Raw genomic sequence first — 20,537 nt, 5'->3', positions numbered from 1 at the left:
AATCATGCGTTAGCAGGGTGAAGAGCAATGGACTGAGCACGCAGCCCTGGGGGGCCCCCGTGCTCAGCGTGATGCTGGCGGAGATTTTGTCGCCAACATGCACCACCTGAGGCCTCTGACAGAGGAAGTCCAGTAGCCAGTTGCAGAGGGAGGTACTGAGGCCCAGCTCGTCGAGTTTGCAGATGAGTCGCTGCGGCACAATGGTGTTGAAGGCAGAGTTGAAGTCCACAAACAGCAACCTCACATATGAGTCCTTTCTCTCCAGGTGGGTGAGGGCCGAGTGGAGGGCAGAGCAGATGGCATCCTCAGAGGACCGCTTGGCACGGTACGCAAACTGGAAAGGGTCAATGGTGGTGGGGAGAACGGATTTGATGTGCTCCATGACAAGCCGCTCAAAGCACTTCATGATGATGGCCGTCAGTGCCTTGGGGCGGTAGTCATTGAAGCAGGACGGTGCAGGTTTCTTCGGCACAGGAACGATGGTGGCAGCCTTGAAACACGAGGGGACGATGGCCTGCTGCAGGAAAACGTTAAAGATGTCCGTGAAGACACCCGACAGCTCCCCAGCGCAGTCCTTAAGCGCTCGACCCGGGATGTTGTCAGGGCCCGCCGCCTTACGGGTGTCAATAGCGGCAAGCACCCTCCTCACACCGTCGGCAGAGAGGCGCAGGGGCTGCTCGTGTGGGGGGGGGAGTGTTCTTCAGCGGGCAAGTGCTGTTCTGGGCGTCGAAGCGAGCAAAGAAGCGGTTCAGATCGTTCAGCAGACGGACGTCGCCCTCACAGCTCCTCGGCGCGGGCTTGTAGTCCGTGATGGTCTGAATGCCCCGCCAAAGGCTACGTGCGTCCTTGCTGTCCTCTAAGTGGGTGGAGACCTTGCACGAGAAAGCCTTCTTCGCTTCTTTGATGCCTCGGGACAGGTCGGCCCTCGCTGTCCTCAAGCTAGCCTCATCCCCCGCTCTGAAAGCCTTGTCCCTGGCCCTCAGCAGTCTGAGGACAGCCACGGCTTCCAGTTCGCGCGAAAGACGACGGATTTCGAGCAAGTCACATCATCGATGCACTTCGTGATGTAAGAGGTAAGAGTCAGTATACCCCTCTATGTCCGTCCGATCGTTGTAGGTGGCTGCCTGCTTAAACAAGTCCCAGTCAGTGGTGTCGAAGCAGTCACGAAGTGCATCGGAGGCACCCTCAGGCCACACTCGAACCCGCCTCCGAACCGGCCTGGATGCCTTCACCAATTGTCTGTATGCGGGCAAAAGCAAAACGGTGAGATGGTCAGAAAGCCCAAGATGGGGGAGGGGGGTGGCTTTGAAAGCTCCCTTTTGCGCAGAGTAGACTAGGTCCAGGAAGCTGTATCCACGTGTCGGAAAAGTAACATGCTGGTGAAGCCTCGGGAAAACAGACTTCAGGTTGGCATGATTGAAGTCTCCAGCGAAGATGGTGAAACCGTCAGGGTGTGCTGTCTGCTGTTCACTAACAGCCTGGTACAGTTCACCAAGCGCCGCGATCCTGTCGCCTTCGATGTTGGAAGGCAGGATGTATACCGCGACTAGCAGAATCGCAGTAAATTCCCTCGGCAGGTAAAAAGGACGGCACTTGATGATCACAAACTCCGCAAGTGGCGAGCAGTGCTTACATACCACCACAGAGTCCTGGCACCATTAAATAAAATTAAAATAAATGAAGACAACACCTCTCACTGTTCTTTCAAAAATGAGTCTCAGTCTATGGGTAAATCTCGGAGAATAGAATTACAACGCTCATGTATTTGTCCACCGGTGGGTGTCAACATGTTTGGTTTGTTCATTTCCCCCAGCCTCGGCCCTATTTTGTCACGTGACCACACAATCAGCATCAACGATCAGCCCCATGGTGTGCTCCATTCTTCCATGCACTCGTCTCACTGTGATTTCAGCACCCCGATCAGCCCCTTTCTTCCCCCTGCAAATAATAGGCACTCATTATTCATCACCACACCGGCTTACCCTGCACGCCCTCCTGTCTGGTTCGTCTGCTTTGACACACGTATGCCTGTTCTATTCCCTGATTGCCTGATCCACTGCTTGCTTCCTGCCTTTTTTGCTTTCTCTGTTAGATCTAACCCCTTGTCTGTCCCCTTGCCTTGCTCTTGTGTGCCTCGACGGCGCACGCTCCCCAACTGGCTCGCCAGCCCGCTTTGTGCACCTGCCCTGCTGGAATTCCAGTTTCGTTTTTCCCTTTACCTTCAATAAAGAGTATGTGTTGTGCTTGGTTGCCGTGCCTCGTCCATGACATTTATGTTTCCACTGCTGACTCATATCCCACCCCAATTGTATTGTGTATTTTCTTTAGTTTGTGTGGGGTAATGTAGGATATCTGTCCATTTGTACAATTTTATACCTTACACATCGTTCCAGCGATTCAATATAACTTCCCACTGTTCTGTTGTAAAGTTGACACCCAAATCTCTTTCCCACCGGACTTTTATGGATACAGTACAGTTGTACCAGTTATACCACTCCAAATAGCCTGTAGGGTGGAGTGCAAATGATTGTTCGTCTGTGTGCCCTGTAATTGGCTGGCAACCAGTTCATGGTGTCCCCCGCCGACTGCCTGAAGTCAGCTGAGATAGGCTCCAGCACGCCCATGACCCTTGTGAGGAAAAGCAGTTCAGAAAATGGATAGATGGCCAGAGACATTCACATTGGTTTAACCAAATTTGCCCCGAAAGTATGAGTATGAATCCTGGAGATGGCCGCTGGACCTTCTTTCACAATCTCACAGAAAAGGCTCCACACCCGTGCGTGTCTTGATCTTACTGGCATCCATTAAACAAGGGGTGTCCAAACTTTTTGCAAGAAAGGGCAGATTTGATAAAGTGAAGGGGCCCGGGGGCCAATAGAGTTTTTGGACATTTTTTAACTACAAAAATTTTATGCAATACACACTGTTATAATACCATTTTCATTGTCACAATTATCTTTATTTTTCAAATGACAAAATAACCAAATATAAGCCACTCAGGCAGATGTGAACAACTCTAAAAACACAAATTTTGCCTTTTATTCATATCTGAAGAGTCAGATAACATTGAACAAACTGTATGAAATACCTTAAATTTACATGTGTTTAAAATTATCTTTTGCCTCATGAACAGTTTAAACAGGAGTTATAAGTAATGCAAAGTTGTCTGATATTATTAAAACTTAAAAAAAGTGAATTTTGCTCTTGTCATTCACAATATCTTTCAGAAAGTAATAATTTGTGTAACGTCTACAGGTTTATAACATCAACAGTATTAACACGGCCACTTTTTTCGGACTATAAGTCGCGTTTTCTTTTCATAGATTGGGTGAGGGGGCGACTTATACTGAGGAGCGAGTTATATGTGAATTTTTTCACAAATTTTTAAAATTCAAAAAAAAAAAGTGAAACCGCGATAAACGAACCACGATGTAGCAAGGGACTACTGTAATGTGAACTTCAAGTGATGTCAGCGGCGTGATGGTTGTTTACATAAAGGACAAAGATTCGATCACGGGATGGCAAGAAGATGGGCCCCACGTACTACCGGCATCATTAGCGGCTTTGTAAGTAACACGGAGGACGAAGAGTTTGAAGGATTTAATGATTTGGAGTGACACAGAAGGTTTGAAAAAATATTATGGCTTTTACGCACGCTCGGTCCTACTCTACGGAGCTCTCTTTCACCTCGGTGGATGGAAGTCGGGGGCCGGCGCTCGGCCGGGTGGCTGTCGGGGGACGGTGGATGGGGCTCGGACATGGCTTTTACGCACGCCCTGTCCTACTCTACGGAGTTCTCTTTCACCTCCATGGATGGAAGTCGAGGGCCGGCGCTCGGTCGGGTGGCTGTCCGGGGACGGTGGATGGGGCTCGAACATGGCTTTTACGCACGCCCGGTTCTATTCTATGGAGCTCTCTTCCACCTCCATGGCTGAAGTGCCACCTCCGGGGATGGAAGTCCACGCCGCCACACGCCTGGAAGTCGACGCCGGTGCTTGGGGCCGTGTGGCGGTGAACTATTTATGTTATAGTTGTATAGTTGTTGATATATTTTATTTCGTGTGGCAACTTGTATATGTTTTTATGTTTACAGTTCAGTAGTTGGCTCGTTGAACTCTTGTTTTGTTAAATAAAGAGCCGTTTACCAAACCCACGTCTTTCCTGGTACTTTGTTAACGCTACAATATAGTTATATACTAGATCTGTGGAATAACGACGAGGCTCATGCCAGCGGCACACGCGACACACAAATGACCAATGCATAAGACTTTGATGTCTATTCATATGCAAATGAGTTAGGGGTCATAAAATTTTATGATCCATTGATGTTAAGATTTATGGCGTTTTTTTATTGGGGGTCATAAATTCTTTAGTCCTTTTATGTTAAGATTTATGGTAGTTTTTATTGGGGGTCATAAATTCTTTAGTCCTTTTATGTTAAGATTTATGGTAGTTTTTATTTGAGGGGTTATAAAATCTTATGATCCATTGATGTTAAGATTTATGACGTTTTTTATTTGAGGTGGGGCGGGGTTGGGGGCATCAAGATGGCGCCAGTTGTGACGGCGCCATCTTTGACTGTAGCCATTTTGGTTTGCTGGCGCCATTTTTAGATGTGGATATGTATGGGCATGTATTTGTATGAATCAAAACAGGTGCAGCATCTGAGCTAGCTTTGCTACCAGCCCTCTGAGCTAGCTTTGCTACCAGCCCGTACGTGTGGGATTGAAAGGGCCGGTTTTGTTGAGAAGGCAAAGGGGAGGGGTGTTTGTGTCAGCGTGGGGGGTCACGAGAGTCGTCATTATTGGTGTCAAACTTGTCTGGAAGAGAGTCGCATGTAATTTGTGAAACAATAGTTTAGCCAAAGCTATCTGAAAGAGAGAGAGAGACGCATATAATTTGGCAAACATTAGTTTAGAGGATCAAGGGGGTTTTGTTGAGAAAATATCTCGTCAGCATGGCGCCAAAGTTATCTGTAATGTAATTTGATAAACAATAGTAGAGCCGGTATTATTGGTGCCAAAGATATGAGGTAGAGCCTTTGATGCGTCATCAACATACGGCCAAAGTTATCCGATTTCCCGCGACATGTGATCCCATAGGCGTAGTCTTATCCCCGCCGAACTTAAAGTTTCATGTGGACGAGCATCATTTTGGAGAAGACAAGACAAGACAAGCCATCGCTCTGAGCAACGGAGTCGAAGCGCGTCAAAAAGCTGTTTCGAGAATGGTTAAAGTTAAGTCATTTTACTACATTTCTCACAATAATAATAATAATAATAATAACAAATAATAATCATAACAAATAATAATAATAGGTTATTTTATAAAACAAGATGTATTGTTTATGTAATATTTGCAGACATCATCGTTTTTGCCGATGTCCACGCATCTTTTGACGACGATTTTAGCGACGTTTACCTAACACAATCAGACTACGGTGAGTCAATCGCACATCTAAGATAGTTAATATAGAGGGTATTAGTTGCTGATTTTATTTTATGTATGCAACAGATCTCGTGGCCGCGGCCACTAGGAAAAACGTTCGGCCGACACAAGCTGCCTTCGACCGCCATATTAGAGCAGTCGAAACGACAGAGCCAGCGAGACCAGCGGCATCAGAGTCACGTGTTACTGTTGAAACCAATCCACTCTCAACCCACACCGCTCAGCCGGAAGCAGCGACGGATTCGGAGCTAGTTGAAGCTCTATCTACTTACGAGGGTTTAAACCATCACCATCAAGAGTCGACAAACAAAGTTGGAGGTATTCCTATTTTTTCTCTCTTTATGTGCTATCATCCGACTTGCTATTTTCGGTATTATAAAGGATTAACTTGCAGGTGAACATCGTGACACGGAGGCACAGAGGAAGAGGAGGAGGAGGAGGGGGCAGCCCTTCTACAACACGCGCCACTCAACCAGCAGGGGGCCTGTAAAGTGCCGTGGTAACTGTATCTACAAAAGACGGTTACAAGAATGTTTTAAGATTGTTCGTATCCTTACAGAATCAAAATAGGTTTGTATTGTTTCTGATGTGTTTTGTAAAAGAAAATATAATGGATCATTCAAACCTTACGTCAACGGAGTCAGATTTCTTAGCAAACATTGATGAAATAGATTTGCCACCATTTAGTAAAACAAGCCAAAGAAGTGACACACCAGAGCTAGATTTATCAAACGTTAACAATACGTCTACGAGACAAATAACAGATTTGCTCAACAATGTGAGCACGGCTTTGTTAGAGGGGGAGAGACCAGACAGTCCTGCTATTCTTACCCATTTACAAGCTGTCATAGATGAATTGAACAATCAAAGTCTGAATGAAGGTGGACAGAGTCCTACACAAATCCCGTCACAATTGCTAAACATGATAGCAGAATTAAACAACCATGCTAATGACAGCAACGGGCGTATCGGTCCTGACATTCCTGTCCAGTTGCTAAACATTATCCAAAATCTAAATACGCAGCCTCTGGTTGACCCGTTGACCGCTAACTCTGCCGATTCATCACCGGTTGCTATTGACGACGTTCCACCGACATTTCAGCCTAACAACTGCTCTGTTATAATTGATCACGAAATAGATGTTATTGATGACAACACACCAGCATTTCAACACACGCCCCAGCAATCTAACAGCGGTTCTGTAATAGCTGATCAGTGCGGCGGTTCTGTTGTAATCAATAGGCCGCATTTCAATAATGTAGAGATAAGGCGACAGTTAAATATACCATCGCAACAGAACATTAATGATTTTGTGACCTTCTACCTCCAGATTGAAGATAAAATAGATGATGTCATGCAAGAGGTAGCTAGCAGGGTGATGTAATTCAGATCGAGCTAGCGGCTGGTAACGATAGAGCTCACATCTGCCAGCAAACTAGGGATACAAACTCTATCAGAGATAATGTATCAGACATGCTTGAACGTTTAGCCCAATCAAATACAGAGCTTCTGGCTGATGAGGGCTTAGAGCTCATTGTACAGATAGTCACTCCATTGCGTGGTGGAATGCGTCGCAGGCTGTTGAACACTACCAACAGAGAGATTTTGAGGTTGAAAAAACGACACCTACACATACCTCGTAATAAAGACAACAATTTGTGTTTCGCTCTCTCACTAACCTATCTGCTAAATGACACACTCACAACAAAACAGGCCACAAGACAGGCACGGCTCTTACATGCGAGTGTAGGATTGGATTGTCAAACACCTGTGAGTCTGGGCGATGTTCATAAATTTGAGAAAGTCCTCAAACGGAAAATAACTGTAATGTATCGAAAAGAGGACTGCCGCCCCATAACCTTTTTCGACACGCGTTATCCCAAAACAGATAACGACACTTTATTTGTCTTACACCTCGAGGGTCATTATTACGGCGTGAAAGCGATAGAGGCATTCGTTGGTCATGCATTCTTTTGCAGGCTTTGTTACAAAGGGCACAAGAATTGGCAACAGGATCAGTGTGAAGGACACTATAGCGTTTGTCTCGATCCATGCTGTAAACAGCGACGGATTAAACCTGTCATCTGCCCCGACTGTAACAAAACTTGTCGTAATGAGGAATGCTTTACCAAACATAGAGAGTTTCGATCAATGAATCATGTAAGCAACTGCGCTTCATACAAAAAATGCTTGCAGTGTGGTCTTCACTATTATGTGAAAGCTGATGGTACCGGTGCTAAACATCGTTGCCCCGTTAAAAAGTGCACAGTGTGTGATGAGATCTTAAATCAAGATGACGCCTTGTTGAACCCCCACATGTGCTACATTCAGCCCATCAAGCCTCAACCACCGTGCAAAAATGTAGTCTACTACGATTTCGAAACCTATGTAGATACAGACGGTTTACACAAACCTTTTCTCATCTGTTGCAAATCAAATAGACTGGCGAAGCAATGGTTTGGCACAGATTGTGTTGACGAATTTCTCAGATTTTTTCGAAGGCCACGGTTTAAACAAACTGCGTTTGTTGCACATAATGCGAGAGGTTTTGATTCATACATACTGATAAGGAGAATGCTTGAATTAGGTCTCAAACTTGACATTCTGATGCAAGGGAGTAAAGTTCTATCATTTGTCGATTTAGACACAAAATCTCGATTCATAGACTCTCTCTCATTCTTGACGATGCCTCTAAGTGCAATGCCTAAGGCGCTGGGGTTTGAAGACAAATCAAAGGGTTACTTCCCACACAAATTCAGCTCTTTAAAGCATCTAAACTACGTAGGGTCTCACCCTGACCCGACGTGCTACGGTACCGAGCGAATGTCACCCTCCCAACGATCAAAGTTTGACGAGTGGTATGCCAAAGAAGCTAACAATGTGTTTAATTTTGCTAAACAGGCAATAGCCTACTGCGAGAATGATGTTGATCTGTTAATGCAAGGGTGTGAAAAATTCAGGAGCGAGTTTTTTGAGGCCACCGGAATAGATCCATTCAATGCGGTACCAATTGCGTCGGCGTGCATGAAAGTTTTTCGCACTAATTTTCTAACCCCACAAACACTAGCCATTACACCATCAGACAATTATATGTGTCAGCACAAAGCTTTCTCGCATGATTCTATTCAGTATATGCAATGGATCATGCACAGCCAAAATATCCAAATTACACATGCATTGAACGGGGGCGAAGTTATATTAGACAACTACACTGTAGACGGCTATTCTGAAATTGGGGGCGTAAAAATAGTGTTTGAGTATTTTGGTTGTTATCACCACGGCTGCGAAGAATGCTTCGACCTCTCTAAAATATGCCCGACAACCAAACGCCCTTTTCAGGAGAGGTTTGATAAAACACAAAAGAAAATTCAGGATCTACAGCTTAGACAGGATGTGTACCTTGTAATTATGTGGGAGCATGAATGGTTGCAAATGAAAAAGAGGGACATAGAGGTGAAGGAATTCCTTAAACAAACCAAATTTCCTACACCGCTCAAACCGAGGCAGGCTCTTTTTGGGGGCCGAACAAACGCATTCGTTTTAAGATACACGGCAGAGCCAAACGAGCGTGTGTTGTATGTTGATGTGACGTCATTATACCCTTTCATCAACAGTACAGGCACCTACCCTATCGGTCATCCAACGATTATCCACGGTGATTTTAAAGACCCTAGGTTGTATTTCGGTTTCATCAGTGCCACAGTCAACCCACCCCATGGTTTGTATTTTCCCGTTCTACCCTTCAAAACAGCTAAAGGTAAACTCGTCTTCACACTGTGCCGTACATGTGCCGAGTGTAACAACCAGCAAACTGCTTGTACACATAATGATGAGCAAAGATCGTTAACAGGTGTTTGGACAACTCCTGAATTTGTTAAGGCACTCGATCTCGGGTACACGGTTACAGAAATTACAGAAGTGTGGCATTACACAAGAACGAGCGACACAATTTTCCGTGATTACATGCAAACATTTCTAAAAGGTAAACAGGAATCTTCAGGTTATCCGGCTCACGTGGTCAACCAGGCTGATAGAGAAAGATATATACAGGAGTACGGCATTCATCAGGGTATGCAACTAGACCCTTCCAAAATTGCTGTAAACCCTGGCAAAAGGCAAGTGTCAAAACTCTGTCTTAACAATCTGTGGGGAAAACCCGTGCAATGTGACAACACAAAAACACAAAAATTGTGACAAAATCTGAGGATTTTTTTGAACTTCTGTTTCAATTGTGCAGTATTGTATCAACATAAACAATGAGATCCCCGCCTCAAAAACATCAAACGTGGCTGCAGCGTGTTTCACAACAGCCTATGCACGCCTAAAAATGTACAGCTATTTAGAAATTTTACAGAGGCGTGTCCTTTACACCGATACAGACAGCCTCGTGTACACTGTGAAGCCGGGCGAAAATGTTCTCCCTCTAGGGGATTATCTGGGTGATTTGACAGATGAGCTTTCGAACGACAGCATTTTAGAATTTGTCTCAGCCGGCCCTAAAACATACGCTTACAAAACACGAGGATCATCTCAGACGGTCATGAAGGTAAAGGGGATCACACAAAGTCACGAAAGCGGTCAGAGCATCAATCTCGATAGCATGCTCAGTTTGGTTCAAGGGTACATCGATACAGCAGGTGCAACCTCAGATGTGCTATACGCTCCTCAACATAATATCGTTCGCGATAAGAGAGGGTTCCATCTCAGAAACATGTCATTTTCCAAGCGGCTTCGTGTGGTGTACGATAAAAGAAGGCTGCTAGAGCGAGGCACCACTGAACCGTTTGGCTACTGATATTTCTATCTATCTATCCATACGTGTGTCTGTGTGTGTGTGTTTGTGTGGAAATGGCTTTTAACCAGACTGAATTTGACCCTAGATTAGAACTTCCTTTTTCATCTCTTGTAGCAGGGCCTTCAGGTTGTGGCAAGACTTTCTTTGTAAAAAATGTATTGGAAAATCCTGAACATGTTATGAGAAAAAAACCTGATAATATTGTCTGGGTTTATACTTCATATCAACCAATGTACGATGAGCTCAAAAACCTGAATAAAGACATTGTTTTTATCAAGGGGCTGCCTGAATCTTTTGATGACGAGAAGCTGTTCCCGCCACAGCAGCAGCATCTACTGATTTTGGATGACATCATCTTCCAAGCTTCGGATAACCCGGAAGTGGTCCGAATATTCACCCAATATAGACATCATAAAAATTTAAGCGTTATAATGCTAACGCAGAATGTATTCCATCAGGGCAAATTCAGCAGTACTATTAGTTTAAACAGTAATTATTTGATTTTGTTCAAAAACCCCCGCGATAAACTGCAGGTGAGTGTCCTGGCAAATCAAATTTCTCCCAGCAACCGGAAGTTTTTCCTGGAATGCTTTGAAGATGCTACAAGAGAGCCGCAAGGGTATTTACTGGTAGATTTGACACCTTCATGCCCAGAACAATATAGACTACGTACAGGTGTACTACATAACCAGTGGCCTGTCGTTTATATACCCAAACAATAAAACGATGACGAAGCTTTTAAAAACAAACGCACCGTTACTCAAATCTCTGTTTACATCCAAACCGGCCAAACGTAAGCATTTGCTACTTAGAGGCCCCAGTAGTTTGGTGAAAGCATTATGTGAGATTGCTCTAAATCTTCTTAAAGGACATGTACCCTTAAAATCAAAACTTTACAAGAGACTTAAAAAGCAAAAGAAAAATATCCGCTTTTTGGCTGATAAGAAAAATACTTTGAAGAAGAAAAGAGCTGTGTTAGTTCAGAAAGGTGGTTTTATATTGCCGTTACTGGCCGCTTTCGCACCTGTTCTCGGAAGTATCATTAGTGGCTTTATGAACAAATCATAAAATGAGTTTGAAAACGGCTCAGAAAATGTTCCTGATTTCACCTTATCAGCTCGAGAGGCTGAATCGACCCGCTCCGACCATCCGTGATACAGCAGAGCATTCTTTGGATGAAGAGATGAAACAGGTTTTGGATAATAAAAATTTAAATCAATATGAAAAGATCAAAATTTATCAAACCTTAATGGAGCGTTACATGGGGTTGGTCAAACAAAAAGACTCCGAGCAAATTCCTATTACGATTCGCAACGAAGCCAATGAGGGGGGTGAAAGAAAGACCACAGATGAGACCACACGCTATGAGGATATTTTGGACGCCATAGGTTCACGTTTCCGCCGCAACGCCAACTATGTGCTGAAAAGATTGTCGGCAGACGATGTAAGCTGGACGCCGTTAAGTGAATTTATTTTTAGAGGAAAAACTATCAAAGGCTCCCATATGAGCGATTTGTTGAGACATTTGGGTGCGAGTGCGCAAAAAATCAACGAAAAACCGGTAGGATGGAGTGAATTTCTTCGGACGCTAGCCCGGTTAAACTTACCGGAAACAAACATCTCCAACCCCTTGGCTAGCGCAGATTTTAAACGTTTAAAATACGCTACAGGTGAAGATGAGGATGTTTCGTATGTAGAAGATGTAAGCGTGATGAATAAAAAAAAAAGAAAGAGGACATCGCCGGTTGTAAAATGGGTTAGTTATTAGATGATACTCTATTGTTGTTAGTGAAGAAAAAAACGCATGACTCTGTAACTCTCTTTAACAATGTTTATTGAATAAAAGAGATTTTATAAAACATTAACACGGTTTCAGACAATGACATTTTTTAAATTTATGCAATGAACATGATGTTTGCCCGCCGCACATCCGGTCTGGTCTTCGACATTTTTTGGCAAACTCACTAACCATGGCGTCGTTATGGATAGGATCGGAATTGTAATGAGTCAGCACTTCACGATAGGTGAGCCCCCACCCACGTTGACTTAGATAATACAGTGTTGACCACAGGTGTCTGTCAGCTCGTGTTGCAGTTGGCCGTTCTGGTATTCTACCCGATTCGAATGCTTCTTCAAAAATTTGTATATACTCGACAGGTAGTACGGGCTGTCCGGTGGCAGACCAAAAGGATCAAAGAATGTGGCCAAACCGTCCGATTCTAAAGTCAAAGCGAGCCAATGCTCTCCGGGTAAATGTCTTGGGTGGGTGTTGACGATGTAATATTTTGGAGGCGGGTCTCTGACGTCAGCTAACTCATCCGATGCGAAAACACCTCCAAATAAGGTTCTCTGCATCCGAGTCATAATCATGTCCAATTCACGACCGTTCATAGCGTTAATAATAGTCCATCAATACTTCCCTCTTAGCATTAATCTCAATAAGCGAATCGTATGCAGCGTATACAATGAGTGTTGCTGTGTGCGGTATTGGCGTTCTAAAACGCAGATCGAGACGTAAAACCCCGTTTTTAATTGGCGTTAATGCGCCGGAATCATCTGCCTGACTTAAATTGAAAACAAAAAGTGAGTAGCCTTGACTAAAATCCTGTTGATCGATCCAAAGAGGTAGATCTTTCAAAAAACGCCCTGTTGCTGTGTATAAATTATGAAATTCACGTGTACATATCCCAGCTTCGAAATTGGACTGAAAAGCTTTGGCAGGTATCTGTCGACCTTCGTGGCTGAGAGCTAAATACTCTATGTTACAATGCAAAAAATTAAACGGGTTTAAATCTCTCCGTCCCATGAAACTGTTGTGGTTTACGAGCGCTATTACAATTTGTTTAGGGATATGTCCGAAGAACAAATTATCCTGATGACAAATCCGTGAGTTTTGTGGTATGGAAAAAGTTTTCGTATTTATTCGGGTTAAGGGATACATTGCGTTACCTTTCTGTAAAGCGGCGGCGTGGCCTATTGCTACGGCCGATGAGACTGATACTTTTTTCACAAATAAGGATGCTCTGAGTATTTTGAGACACGAATCGCTGTCTGGAGCGCTCATGAGACAGAAATCATCAGAAGCTCTAGTTAACTTTAGACGCAGATCCACATTATTCAATAGATGGCGTTCGGAAAAGAAAATATCTCCATGAAGCGGTCCCGTTAGATGGAATTCACGTGAGCCTGCAATCTGCTGTGCGTGCCGCACAAAACCATCGTTGACCCCCGCCCCTTCGAGAGCGACGGAGTCCATACGACCCCTAGTGTCTTTTGCGAACATTCCTGCTGTGAATTGTGACTCCAAAGAATCGTTTGAAAAGTTTAACAGCAGCTCGATGATGGATCTGTAGGCGTGTGTGGCACTAGATTGAGAGATTAGCCGCCCGCCCAACAAAATATCTAATTGACTAAAAATTGTGTTTATAGGGAAATTCACGATGCCAACTTGCGGTGGAATATTTGTCCCATCCCTACGCGTCACCTTTGCACGGAGATGTAGTAAAGTGTCGGATAAATCTAAATATTTTGAGCCGTCCCCGGGTATAAAAAATTCTATGGGACCCTGATCCACGATTGCGGACAAAGGTTGAAATTCGACATATGAACTATCTTCTATGGAGAATTGCGTCAGAGGGGCCGAAAATAGGTCAAGACTTGATAAGGTTGCCTCTTGACTTTTAAAATGTAGAAGAGCCATTTTTTTTAAGAGAAAATATCTGGCTTGCGTCTACTTCGCTTTTTTTTAATGACTTATCTGAGACCGGTGGAGCGCCTTTTCCTTTTAACGCTCCTTTTTCTCCGCCCACCAGGATGGAGCCCCCCACGTGACAATACAGCTAGCCCGGAACCTTGTTGCTCGGGGCCTTGTTTCTGGTGGATTCTTTGAATGACGCGCCCAGCTACATCCGTTGCTATGTTTTTAGCGGCGGCTTGAAGATGCGGCTTCACCAAGTTAAACCCGTTTTTGAACATAGGCATCACGAAACGCAATAATTTTGCAAAAATAGACCCTAGGCCACGCCCATACTGCATAGGGGCACCAGAAAAACCCTGGAAATTCCCGCCTACTTGTGTTTCATAATAATCAACAAAACGATACAAGTCGGGATGTATTGCTGATTTTTTTTAATTATTATTTCGATCTAAAATGCAGAATGAGAATGACCTTCCCGTATTCGAAATCTATCGGATTGTTCTGGTCTGTTCGCAGGTAAACCGAAATGGTTTCAATATGGCTTCTGCACACATCTAAATAGTAAACAGGATTAAAAGTTTTGTTTATAACGTCGCCATAGCTACCCTCAAGAGGCAGGGTCCTAAGCATTGGAGCGTAGGCGTCACCAACTGTCTGATGATGTATGACGTCAGTTTAGATGAACATGAAATATGATCCGGCTCGTCTGTCGGCAGGATGCTGTGCGTTTACGCCTTCCGGCTTGAGTGAGAGCCAATGTTCAGGGTTCATTCCAACAATGTACGCTAGGGGGCTCTTGAACATAATTCTCAATCCTTCTTCGCCCGAAAACATGAACCTCTGTTTATGTTGATCAAATTGGACGTCAATCTTTTTGTTACTCGCTTTAGTTAATAGAGTTTGAATGTCCAAAGCTAACGAGTCATGATTTTGATAGACCCCTCCTTTCGTTTTGAGCATGGTTCAAACTTCTGAGTCATCTTGAAACGTGTCCCCTCTAGGAAGCGGATGCTTAGGCTGTTTCAGGTAGAAATTCCGTTTTTTCTCAGGAATGGTGGGTATTGAGTTGATGTATGAAATCTTACATAAACCGACCTCCCACGAACCTTTTAAATCGATATGTTGAGCCAGTTCGGTTTTAAATTATGTGAGGGTGTTTGTGCTAAATAGATGTATACTAGCATTTGACGCTAATGTTACGTAGAATTCTCTCTGGTCTTCACCCATCTTGTAATTTCCACAGAATGGGCATTTTACCGATCGTCAGATGTTTTTGATACTCTTTGCGGGTACCCAACTGTCGAATTTGGCTGGCCAGCCCACCCAGTGGACGAGGGACTCGCATTTGCCTGACACGGTGCGTGATTTAAGAATTTTTATTTTATTTTTATTTTTACTTTTTGTAATTCCGCTTCGTAAAAGCTGCCTTCTACAGGCATACCATCCAAGTCCGATATTTTATAGACGGGAGGAACGCGATGGAGACGTTGTCTTATTCTGAAAATTTCATCCGCGTGACTTTGTAAATAACCTTTTTCAAAATTGCCTTTTATTTTGGAAATTCTCACAGTTTCACCCGGTGCGAACCGGAACTTGTCCCCCCGTCAGAAAGGATTTTTGGCGGCGTACAGGTTCAAGATTCAAGAGATTCAAGATTCAAGAGTTTTTTATTCGCCATGTTTGAGCGTGCCAAACAAGGAATTTGACTTCGGTAAATCACAGCCTCTGTTCAACATTTAGGTGACTAACAACAACACTCAGCACATGTGAAGAACGAAAGATATTCTCAACATCCCCAGATCTTAAACTCCCAAGAGGGCAAGGAAAAACTCAAAACTCCAGCTATGGGAAATGAGAAACCTTGAGAAAAGTCCACAGATGGGAGGGTCCCTCTTCTAGGATGACCAGGCTGCAATGGATGCAGAGAGGACACATAGTACAAACAGTGTAAACAAAAAAGGTGTGGAAAGCAGGATGTTATTGCACAGTAATGACTCTGAGACTCTAAGAGTGGTGTGAGTTCATCAGAGCGACAGCCTGGGAGAAGAAGCTGTCTCAGTGTCTGCTGGTTTTAGTGTACAGAGCTCTATAACGGCGTCCGGAGGGGAGTAGTTCAAACAGGCTGCAACCTGGGTGCGAAGGGTCTGTTGAGATGTTACTTGCACGTTTCCTGGTCCTGGTCAGGTACAAGTCTTGAATAGATGGGAGGTTGGTGAAAACAATATCCTTATTCTCTTCGTTTACGGCGTTCGCTGTCATTTTTTATACTGCTGTGAAAACTGTCGTTATAACTGACAATAAAATCCTGAATTACATCCACGTATCGTTGTGTGTTCTTAGCTGTGAAATAGCGCCACATTCGTGATTTTAGAGTTTGGTTAAATCTTTCAACGGTTTGCGCCTTGGTGTCGGACAGGGTGGAAAAATGTGTAATATTGTACTTTCTCATTAATTACTGGAAATGTTTGTTAAAAAACTCCGCCCCTTTATCTGTTTGAAGGCGTAATGGTGAACCGCTAACTGATAGGATATCTTCAAATGCTTTGGTGACCTGAGTACCTGTTTTAGCTTTCAAAACGCGTACATATGCACATTTCGAGAAGATATCGATTACGGTTAGTAAATATTTATATCCATCGTTGTAGCGTGCTAGTGATTGCATATCGCATAAATCTGCTTGCAATTGTCTCATAGGACCTCTAACAAAGGCGGCCGACCGGAGCTGTGGCCGTAAGGTCGTTGGTGCCTGTCGTGGCGGCAATCCCCGAACCCGCTGGTGGACACCGGCGGTAAGGGATGCCGTCAAGCTGAAGAAGGAGTCCTATCGGGCCGTTTTGGCCTGCGGGACTCCGGAGGCAGCTGACAGGTACCGGATGGCCAAGCGGAACGCGGCTTCGGCGGTTGCTGAGGCAAAAACCCGGGCGTGGGAGGAGTTCGGTGAGGCCATGGAGAATGACTTTCGGACGGCTTCGAGGAAATTCTGGTCCACCATCCGGCGTCTCAGGAGGGGGAAGCAGTGCAACGTCAACACTGTTTACAGTGGGGATGGCGTGCTGCTGACCTCGACTCGGGACGTCGTGAGTCGGTGGGGAGAATACTTCGAAGACCTCCTCAATTCCACCTACACGCCTTCCATTGAGGAAGCAGGGCCTGGAGACTCTGAGGCGGATTCTCCAATCTCTGGGGCCGAAGTCACTGAGGTAGTCAAAAAACTCCTCGGTGGCAAGGCCCCGGGGGTGGATGAGATCCGCCCGGAGTTCTTAAAGGCTCTGGATGTTGTGGGGCTGTCATGGCTGACACGCCTCTACAACGTTGCGTGGACATCGGGGACAGTGCCTCTGGATTGGCAGACTGGGGTGGTGGTTCCCCTCTTTAAGAAGGGGGACCGGAGGGTGTGTTCCAATTACAGGGGAATCACACTCCTCAGCCTCCCTGGTAAGGTCTATTCAGGGGTGCTGGAGAGGAGGGTCCGTCGGGAGGTCGAACCTCGGATTCAGGAGGAGCAGTGTGGCTTTCGTCCTGGCCGTGGAACAGTGGACCAGCTCTACACCCTCGGCAGGATCCTCGAGGGTGCATGGGAGTTCGCCCAACCAGTCCACATGTGTTTTGTGGACTTGGAGAAGGCGTTCGACCGTGTCCCTCGGGAGGTTCTGTGGAGGGTGCTTCGGGAGTACGGGGTGCCGAGCCAACTGATAAGGGCGGTTCGGTCCCTGTACCACCGATGCCAGAGTCTGGTCCGCATTTCCGGCAGTAAGACGGATTCGTTCCCAGTGAGGGTTGGACTCCGCCAAGGCTGCCCTTTGTCACCGATTCTGTTCATAATTTTTATGGACAGAATTTCTAGGCGCAGCCGAGGCGTTGAGGGGGTCCGGTTTGGGGACCTCAGCATCGCGTCTCTGCTTTTTGCAGATGACGTGGTGCTGTTGGCTTCTTCAGGCCGTGATCTCCAGCTCCAGTTATATACTAGATTTTTGTGGCGCGTGCGCGGCGTTGTTGACATAAAGGACGAGGAATTTGATCGATGGATTTAATGATTTGTAGTGACACAGATGGTTTGATAATATTGTTGTAAGATGGTAGTTATTTGAAATATACTTTATATATCGTTATATGGGTCTGTGGAATAATTAGAAATGCAACTTACAAAGAGTCCGATGTCAGCGTCGCGGCGCATACTATGCGGCGCCATACGCGGCATTGTTTACATAAAGGGCGAGGACTAGGAATTTGATCGATGGATTTTATGATTTGGAGTGATAGATGGTTTGATAATATTGTTGTTTATATGATAGTTATTTGATATATACTTTATATATCGTTATATGGGTCTGTGGAATATTTAGAACTGCAACTCACGACGAGTCCGATGCCAGCGGCGCGGCGCACATGCGGCATCGTTTACATAAAGGACGATCGATGGATTTAATGAATTGGAGTGACACAGTTGGTTTGATAAATGTGTTATTTATGTATAGTTATTTGAATAGCTCTGAATGTTACATCAGGCCCGTTCTCAGCTCTTCGTTAGCATATTGTTTAGCCTGTTGTTGCTTGTTCATGTCTGTTCTTGGTGTTGGATTTTGTCGAATACATTTTCCCCAGAATGCGACTTATACTCCGGAGCGACTTATATATGTTTTTTTTCACTTTATTGTGCATTTTATGGCTAACGCGACGTATATTCCGGAGCGAATTTTAGTCCGAAAAATACGGTACATTACAGCGTAAGAAAAATGAAAATACACCTCCCAGGCTTTAAAACAGCTAAGGCAGGGCACATCCCCTCCCTCCTCCTCATTTTCACAGCTCAGACTTCAATTTTTTTTTTCAAAGTTTGTGCTAGAGGAAAATACACTGCACAGAAATCAACTGTAAAAGTCATGGATATTTTAGCATATGGAATTAAATCTGGAATCTAATATTTAAATGAAATAATAATAAACACTTCATCAGAGGCTAAAATACCACGGGCGTCCTGGAACCTATCCCAGCAGTCATCAGGCAATAGGCGGGGGACACCCTGAACCGGTTGCCAGCCGATCGCTGGGCACACGGAGACAAACAACCATCTGCACTCGCTCTCACACCTCGGGGCAATTTGGAGTGCTCAAATAGCCTACCAAGCATGTTTTTGGGATATGGGAGAAAACCGGAGTGCCCGGAGAAAACCCATGCAGATATGGGGAGAACATGCAAACTCCACACAGGGAGGGTCGGAAGTGGAATCGAACCAGCACCCTCCTGACTGTGAGGCGGACGTGCTGACCAGTGTGCCACCGAGCAGCCAATTTTAAGTGAATGCATAATAAAATATTTTTTTCTTTACTAAACTCCTTCCTTTCAGTGCTGAGAGATGTAAAAATGCCAATACAGTATGTAGCGTAGTAAAGCGTCTCTCATTAAGGATTAAATAAATAAATAAATTGGTGGATATTACATTTGGCAATATTGAAGTGTCTCACAACAACAATTACGGATTATTTAGAATGCCGGTGCTTCATTTAAATCTTAAGAAACAATAAGAATGTGGTGGTATGTGTATGACACCAGGCGGTGTACAGCGAGGGGTCGCATAGTTTGACGTCACAAATACTACACTGGGATGCGGTTTATTATGCTCATGATTATTGGGGTTTGGCACGCCCGGACTGACCATCGGGAGAACCGGGAGTATTCCCAAAGCGCCGGCCTAGGATTGGCCTGCTGGCCTGAGTCTCTCGGCGTCCCTTTTTTTTTTTTTTTTGTTGTTGTCTGCCGGTGTGGCGGCTCGCCTATCAGAGAGACAGGCCAGGCCACTCACGCCAGGAGCATGTGAGGAGGGAAAGACGATTGGTTTATATTAATTAACACCCGCCCCCACAGTTCGTATCAACCACACAGCGCGTGTGGTGGAAGGGGTGTGTTAATAGTAATTACTATGTAAGGTGCCGGCTGCTGTAGCTAGCGAGTGGTGCAAGTGAGGATAATGGACTTCGAACCCAAGCGGAAGAGGATGGATGGATGGATGGACAATTGAACATCTAAATAAATTAGTTCAACTAAAACGTTTCTGCTATAATTCTGCATATGCGGAGGATAACGAAAAAATGCTACTCAAACAGGAGTTCTGTGAGTCCAATAAAATGTCATCTTCAAAAATACTTTATTCAGTATAAGAGTATTCAGGAGGAAAAAAAATACAATTTGAGTTACTTTTGGTATTTCTTGAGCAGTATCGCACAGCTTTATCACTTTACCGAAAACAATATCTTCATACAAACGCCAGCATCTATCCAACAAAATGTCTAATGCCGAGCATGATATTGCGTAACAACAATGTCCTGTTTACGTTGTTAAAGCGTGTTACATCTCAGAGCGCATGTGGCATTATCACATTCTTTATTTTATTCAGCATCGCGTCTCTGCTTTTTGCAGATGACGTGGTGCTGTTGGCTTCTTCAGGCCGTGATCTCCAGCTCTCGCTGGAACGATTCGCAGCCGAGTGTGAAGCGGTCGGGATGAGGGTCAGCACCTCCAAATCCGAGTCCATGGTCCTCGATCGGAAAAGGGTGGAATGCCCTCTCCGGATCGGGGATGAGATCCTGCCCCAAGTGGAGG

The 20,537-nt window shown here is 44.8% G+C and overlaps 1 protein-coding gene and 1 long non-coding RNA gene across 2 annotated transcripts in view; both read left to right on the top strand.

Moving 5' to 3' along the window:
- LOC148398573 (palmitoyltransferase ZDHHC5-A-like) overlaps positions 1-20,537 on the top strand; it is a 247,889-nt gene that overhangs the window by 198,793 nt on the left and 28,559 nt on the right. The gene's annotated exons all lie outside the window — the stretch shown is intronic.
- LOC148398574 (uncharacterized) lies at positions 4,565-11,616 on the top strand. The gene is made up of 3 exons (XR_015858216.1): positions 4,565-5,440; positions 5,515-5,766; positions 5,843-11,616. It is a non-coding gene; the product is annotated as an uncharacterized LOC148398574 (long non-coding RNA).

Source organism: Syngnathus floridae, chromosome 4 (assembly GCF_059516105.1).
Source record: "Syngnathus floridae isolate MCC-2025c chromosome 4, RoL_Sflo_1.0, whole genome shotgun sequence".
NCBI classification, from domain to species: Eukaryota; Metazoa; Chordata; class Actinopteri; order Syngnathiformes; family Syngnathidae; genus Syngnathus; species Syngnathus floridae.
This window is presented reverse-complemented; position numbering and strand designations above follow the sequence as displayed.